Source organism: Clytia hemisphaerica, unplaced genomic scaffold (assembly GCF_902728285.1).
Source record: "Clytia hemisphaerica strain Z4C2 unplaced genomic scaffold, Clytia hemisphaerica genome assembly, whole genome shotgun sequence".
Lineage (NCBI taxonomy): Eukaryota > Metazoa > Cnidaria > Hydrozoa > Leptothecata > Clytiidae > Clytia > Clytia hemisphaerica.
This window is the reverse complement of record NW_027104471.1, coordinates 756,118-762,759: the sequence shown is the minus strand read 5'-3', so window position 1 is coordinate 762,759 and position 6,642 is coordinate 756,118. Positions and strand designations below refer to the sequence as shown.

At 34.3% G+C, this 6,642-nt stretch overlaps 1 pseudogene; it reads left to right on the top strand.

Moving 5' to 3' along the window:
- Nucleotides 1-1,024: 1,024 nt before the first annotated feature.
- On the top strand, nt 1,025-6,627 carry LOC136821224 (solute carrier family 22 member 16-like; annotated as a pseudogene).
- The last annotated feature ends 15 nt before the right edge of the window (nt 6,628-6,642 follow it).

The window sequence follows — 6,642 nt, the reverse complement described above, 5'->3', positions numbered from 1 at the left end:
TAACACGTGTCTCACATTTTCGGTCCCCTTTGATTGTTGAAATACTAATTGTACTAATACTAATTATCCCTCAATTATGAAAATTATTCACTTTTTCTAGGCTTTTTTTCTTTTATTTTTTTTTTAAATACTTCAATACATATTTTTTATAAGAACATCGAAATTTTTTAACCCTTCGGGTGTTCTTAATTATTTTTGCGTTTAACTATTTTTGCCATTTTTGAGTGTTTTTGTGCGATTTCCTAAGAAATTAGTGTCCATGGAGCCTTATAAAAATGTTCTTGATATGTGCTTGACATTTTGGCCATCGAAACTTTATGTTCTTATATAGTTTGCTCTTATAAAAGAGTGCGCATGTGCACTAATATTGTTTTTTGTGCAATGTTCAAAAGTCCTTTTCGACTGGTTCTCTTTCATAAAGGAAGAAACACGGTTGTTTTTTGTACTCGGCACATCTAAACGTGTTTAAAATATTTTGAGGCATGCAAAATCGGTTGTTTTTCATACAATGCGTTCACAAATTAACAGTTTCATACTTCCGGCCATTTTGTTATGCTATGGCTATTCGTTTGTGTTTTCATTACATACGTTTAATTTGTAATTGGTTGATAATGTCCATTTTCATTATGGTTCTAATTGTCAATTTTTGATATTATAGATGTTATTTATGGTTTAGATACTACACATTTTTCTAAAAAGTTTTTTTTAAGTTGTACTGAATTATTTTCCACACAGCCAGTCAGAAATCTCTTTGTATGAACGGCAATGACCATGCTCGACGCTTGATGATGAAAAGTGACGTTTCAAATTATATTTCTGACCAATACTCCAGGATTTTGATGTTGATGTCAAAAATATAATTTGAAAAGTTGCCTATATCATTGGTGTATTTTCAAGGTGGATTAATTTATATGAATTTTGGTAATTTTTAACTTAATTTTTAATCCTGTACTAAGAAGCTTATACCAAGTGAAAAGCTGTCTTCAATACAATAGATACCTAGGTTTCTATATGACGCATCAGACTGAAACTCACATTGGAGATTTACAGATTCGGGCGAGTTGTTTTCAAACGGATGGGCCTGGTTATTCAATCAAAAGGTCAGACAAATACATGTTTTTTATAAGAACATGCAAGACTTTGAAGACTTGGGATGTTCTTAACTTCTTGAGTTTTAAGCCTAAAAATTTCTAAACATGTTCTTATTTTCGCCATTTTCGAGTATTTTTTTGCCTATTATCCTAACAAATTTGGGGTTTTAAAGCCAGCAAAGCCTTAAGATGTTCTTAACTTGTTCTTGATATTTTGGCCATCGAATGATTATGTTCTTATAAATCATATCTCCCTCTCAGGAAGTATTAGACGAAAAGTAAAAATCAAAACACGGAACGGAGATATCCCAGTTTAGAACAAAGTGAGAGAAAACCACATGTCAAGCATGTGATCGGGCTCGATTATTTGTGTTAAATGGGTTTCTTATTACCGTTTGAATAGATGAGATGAATATACTTATTATGCTTCAAAAATAAATTTAAGAGATGTTATCATGTATCCATCTGATGGAAAATGTTTTTTTATTAAGTGTTTGGTATATCAAATTTTAAATTATCAGAATTTTATCCTTTTGTTAGTTTTTTGAGCTTACATCAAGTTTCATCGACTTCATAGTTTTATCATAGATTTGGTGGTAGATAACTGTACTTTATAGTTGTTCACGTTCGTTCGTTCGTTCGTTCGTTCGTTCGTTCGTTCGTTCGTTCGTTCGTTCGTTCGTTCGTTCGTTCGTTCGTTCGTTCGTTCGTTCGTTCGTTCGTTCGTTCGTTCGTTCGTTCGTTCGTTCGTTCGTTCGTTCGTTCGTTCGTTAAAAAAAACGGGTTTTCTTGAATCTTTCGAGCTGTAGCCGATATATTTTGTGCTACGTCATTTCTGTTCCACGTTTTTTTTTCTAAAAGAACAACGTTTATAAGCATTGCAGGCTCAGATTTTGGTACCTAAACAATGACTCTATTTTTGTTTTAAGAACTAATGAAGAGAAATAATGCGAGCCTGATGTAGGGGCAGACATGTGCTTATAAAAAAACATGGTATTTTCTTTGTCATTTTTGAGTTGGAAAGCTAAAAAGTGACTGGCTACTCAAGTTAGTTCTGAAATATATCCAGCAAGAATGATACTTTAATCGTAGAAATTTTAGTGAGACTAATTTTAGCGTTTTAGCGAGTTTTCCCTATTTTTACTAAAATAAATCTCGCCAAAACACGCCGAATCGACAGATCGCTAAAATTTATCCGCGCAAAATTTCTGTTTATATTGCCTTGATACACTTTTATCAATAGGAAGGGTTTCAGTGCAAAGAAATGCTAGAAAACGAATTCAGTCAATAATGTAATACGAGTATTCGCTAAAATTTATCCACGCGAAACTTTTTGAAATCGTGATTCGCTAAAATAAATCCAAAAAAATCAAGATTTTCCTGACTCGCTAATATACGCTAAAATTAGTCTCGCTAAAATTTCTACGATTAAAGTATATTGTACCAGCGAGTATAGTTGACGCTCTTTAATTCGATCTTCAAGAATAATTGGATTTTCATCAAATAAGGGAGCTTGTCAAATAAGGGAGCTTATCGAATAAGGGAGCGTCGTTTATGAGAGTTTTTTGTTGACGGGGACTTTAAATTACATATCGAATAAGGGAGCCTATCGAATAGTAGAACGTCGAATTAAAGAGCGTCAACTGTATGTGCGATAATATGTATAAGAGAGAATGATTTTCGACAATGCGCACAGCCCAGCACTATTATTTTTACTTCAAAATTTAAACTCATAACAAAGAGCTGTGATTTCTTAAAATAAAAATGCATTGACTTAAGCTTTAAATCTCTTTATCTGGAGATTTTCCCTCTGGTATTTTCTTTTACTAATAGGGTGTCATGGTAATGCTGTGAGATACCATTTATTTTTGACTTGTTGTAAAAACAGTTTTTCACTTCGTTTTTTACTTTTCATGTTTTGTGACATCTAAAAATAAAAGGAATTTTTTGGAAGGGAAAAGAAAAAAAACGAGATCGAGCCAAACTCATAATGACATCTATGTTTTATTCTTTTGGGTGAGCACTCGATATGACTGGATATCTATGCTTTAAACCGTTTTCGTATTTTGATGCTTTTGGTTGACCACCTGTTCTTCTTAAATCAATTTGCACGCCGAAATTGGAAGGTGCTGCATGCGAACTTTATCAATTTGAAATACAAAATTTTATTTCTAATAGCAGAAACATCGTAAAATGAAAAATGGTTTACAGCTTGGATATCCAGGCTAATCTGGTTGCATTGTGGGTATGTTTATTACGTAATGACGTGATTCCAAAACTCTATTTTTGAATGAGGACAAAGTCATTATTTTTGCGCTAAATTACCACTTCACTTCCTATTTTCCATTCTACTTTTTGATGTTATTCTATGGCTTTGGAGCTGTTCTAAGTTATTTTCTAACTTTTCTAAACTGATTCTGAAATAAGCTCCCAATATTATTAATTTTCATGTTAAAATGGAGGTACATACTCTAAAAGAATTGAAGGTTATTTGGAAAGTGCATTGGATTTATCTGTATTTTTGGCGAAATAATAACTCTTAGAAAGAACAAATCGGCGAGAAAACTATTTTTGAAAATTTACTAACTTTTGAGGGATTTTTCTCATTTTTAATGATTTTAGTTCTCCCGATAGACCCAATAAGGGAAATATCCCGACCCTTAGAAAGATTATTTTGACTTTCCTTTACTTTTGTAACCCTTAGAGAGACTTAGGGAGCTGAGAAACTGACTTTACCGCCTTTTTGCTTTTACCAAACGGTATAAGTGTTTCGAGGGTCACGACTTCATCAAAGTGGTTTGTTTTAGTGATCTATTTCAACTGCATTAATATAAATTCACGATTTATTGATCTCTTTGTAGAATTTTGATAGAAATTTGATATTTTCCTCGGTCATCTGAAAATGGCAAATTGTGAAATACTCAGAAATTCTGGAAATTGTTTTTGATTAATTGCTGAGAAACTGCATGATTCTATTTGGGACAGCAAAGTCATAATATTGATTTGAAACAATTTAGTCATCTTCATTTCATACCACCCTTTAGTTTTTTGCTTATTGGAATTAAATTGCCCATAGCCCGCTACTCTTAGGTGCCATTATTAGGATTTGCCATTATTCTCTTTTCGATTTACACATAATATATTGTTTCAAGGACACCTCACTTGGATATCATGAAAGCTGGAAAACATCATGTACCTTATTGGTATATATTTTCGTGTGTTACAACGAAATTTTTTCGAAAAAACGTGTTTCGCGTGTATTAATTTCGCGATTGCCGACTTCTGGAAAATTTTCGCGTGTATTAAATTTCGCGATTCACTAAACTAGGTATTTTCAGAAAGTGGGAATATACACGTCTTTTTTTTTTTAAGAAACACACTTTTAAGAAACATGAGGCTCAGAATGCCTAAAAACAAAGAAACATCTAAGAAACATGCTGAGGCTGAGAATGAGAAAATAACATTTTTAAAACGGTTTTTTTAGAACCTTCCAATCTTTGCATGAAAAATAGGCTGATTATGTCAAAAAGTTTAGAAACATGTAAGAAACATTTAAGGCTCAAAAGGCCGATTTCTTAAGAAACATTGAGGCTGCTTGGTAAAACTAGTTTCTTAAAAAAAAAAAATGTGTAAAGCAAGAAAAAGACTGTTTTGCTTGAAACACAACGTTTTTTATGTAAAAATACTAACAAAATACTAAGAAAAAATTTTTCGCGCGTATTTAATTTTGCGATTTTGTAAATTTGAAAAATTCAAACAGTATTAAATTTCGCGAAAATTGACCAAAAAACTCGCGAAATTAAGTACCCGCGAAAATTTGTAACACGCGAAAATATATACCAATAAGGTAGTCAGGTTTTTGTTTTTCTAAAATTCTTTTATTTCTTTTTCACAGGAAGAACAATCAATCATCAAAATCGTCTTGAAAGAATTACATCATCATGAAGGATAGTGAAAAACAATTACTGGTGCCAAGTGAATATGTCTGCAGGAAAGACAATATTGATGATATTCTTGAGAAAACTGGAGGTATGGGTCGATATCAAATTTTGATGCAAGTCCTGGCGTTTCTTATTATGGTCACAAGCGCTCATCAAGCTCTTGATTTATATTTTCTGGCAGACAACCCACCTTGGAAATGCACCAACTCAACTAAATTCTCAACAATGATTTCAGGATCTGAATTTTGTCGACGGAACCCGAATAAAATCATCACACAGGATAGCGTAGATTGGCATAAAAGGTGTTCCTTGACATCTAAAGAATGGGAATACTATGTTTCGGATCCTGAAACGTATTCTATTGTCACTGAATTTGATTTGGTATGTTCGAAAGCGAATCTCCTGTCACTGGCTCATTCATCCTTCTTCATCGGCTCATCGGTGGCGAGCCTGTTGATCGGTTACTTGGCGGATATTTACGGTCGTAAATATGTGTTTATTTTAATGACTGTGATGTCATTCGGAACTAATATCGCAACCTATTACGTTAGTCACGCTTGGCAGTTCATTTTAGCTCGTATGATATTAGGTGCTTTGAATAATGGATGTAAAACACTATGTATGTCCAGGTCTTTGAGTTTGTATTACCCAGACACCGTGCCATAACATCCAACTTGGTACAAGTCTCGTACGCCGTTGCTATATACTATTTAGCATTTATTGCCTACTTGGTTCGTAGCTGGCGTGCGACTCTCTTGTATACGACCTTACCGTGTGTACTTTCTATCCTGGCTCTCGGTTTTTACCGTTCACCGCGCTGGCTAATTCTAAAGCAACAGTACCGAGAAGCTGCAGAAGTGTTTCAAAAACTCGGGAAGTTCAATAAACGGCCGATTCAAGTTCGTTTTCAAGCAGATAACGACGATAGTGATGAACATAAAACAAAGTCGAGTAAGACGTACACCATACTTGATTGTTTCAAACATAAACAAACTCTTGTTATTTTCTTTACGATACTACTGATCCAATACGTCTCTGGAGTCATTTATTACACCATGTATCTTGAGTTTAACAACATTGGTGGTTCTACATATCTAGTCATTGCGTTGGCTGCGACTGCAGATATTCCAGCTATGTTCCTTGCGAGTTACTTTCCTGACAAATACGGTCGTAAGAAATCATTTATCGCCAGTTTAATCATAATTGGACTTTGCGTGGCACCGATCGTCTTTACGCCACAAAATTACGCCAAAGTTGTTCTAGTACGTACGGCCGCAGCGATAGCAGTTAAAATCTTCTTTTCATTTTCTGCCGATGTTATGATGTTATGGACTCTGGAGATTTTCCCAACAGCGATTCGAACACAAGGATTTGTTATGACGACCATGGGTATGTCGATTGGTTCAGCCACGGCGCCGTTTGTCGTTGAATACGTACGTACGTGGGCTTACGTTGCCCCGTTCATTGTCATTGTAGCGTTGTGCTTTATTGGGATTGTATTATCTCTATTGCTACCTGAGACTTTAGGAGTGCCAGCTCGAGAAAAATTTGAAGACTTTTTCACTACTGTTCGAGTTGATGCAGAAAAAAACTGACTATTCTGTCTGTAT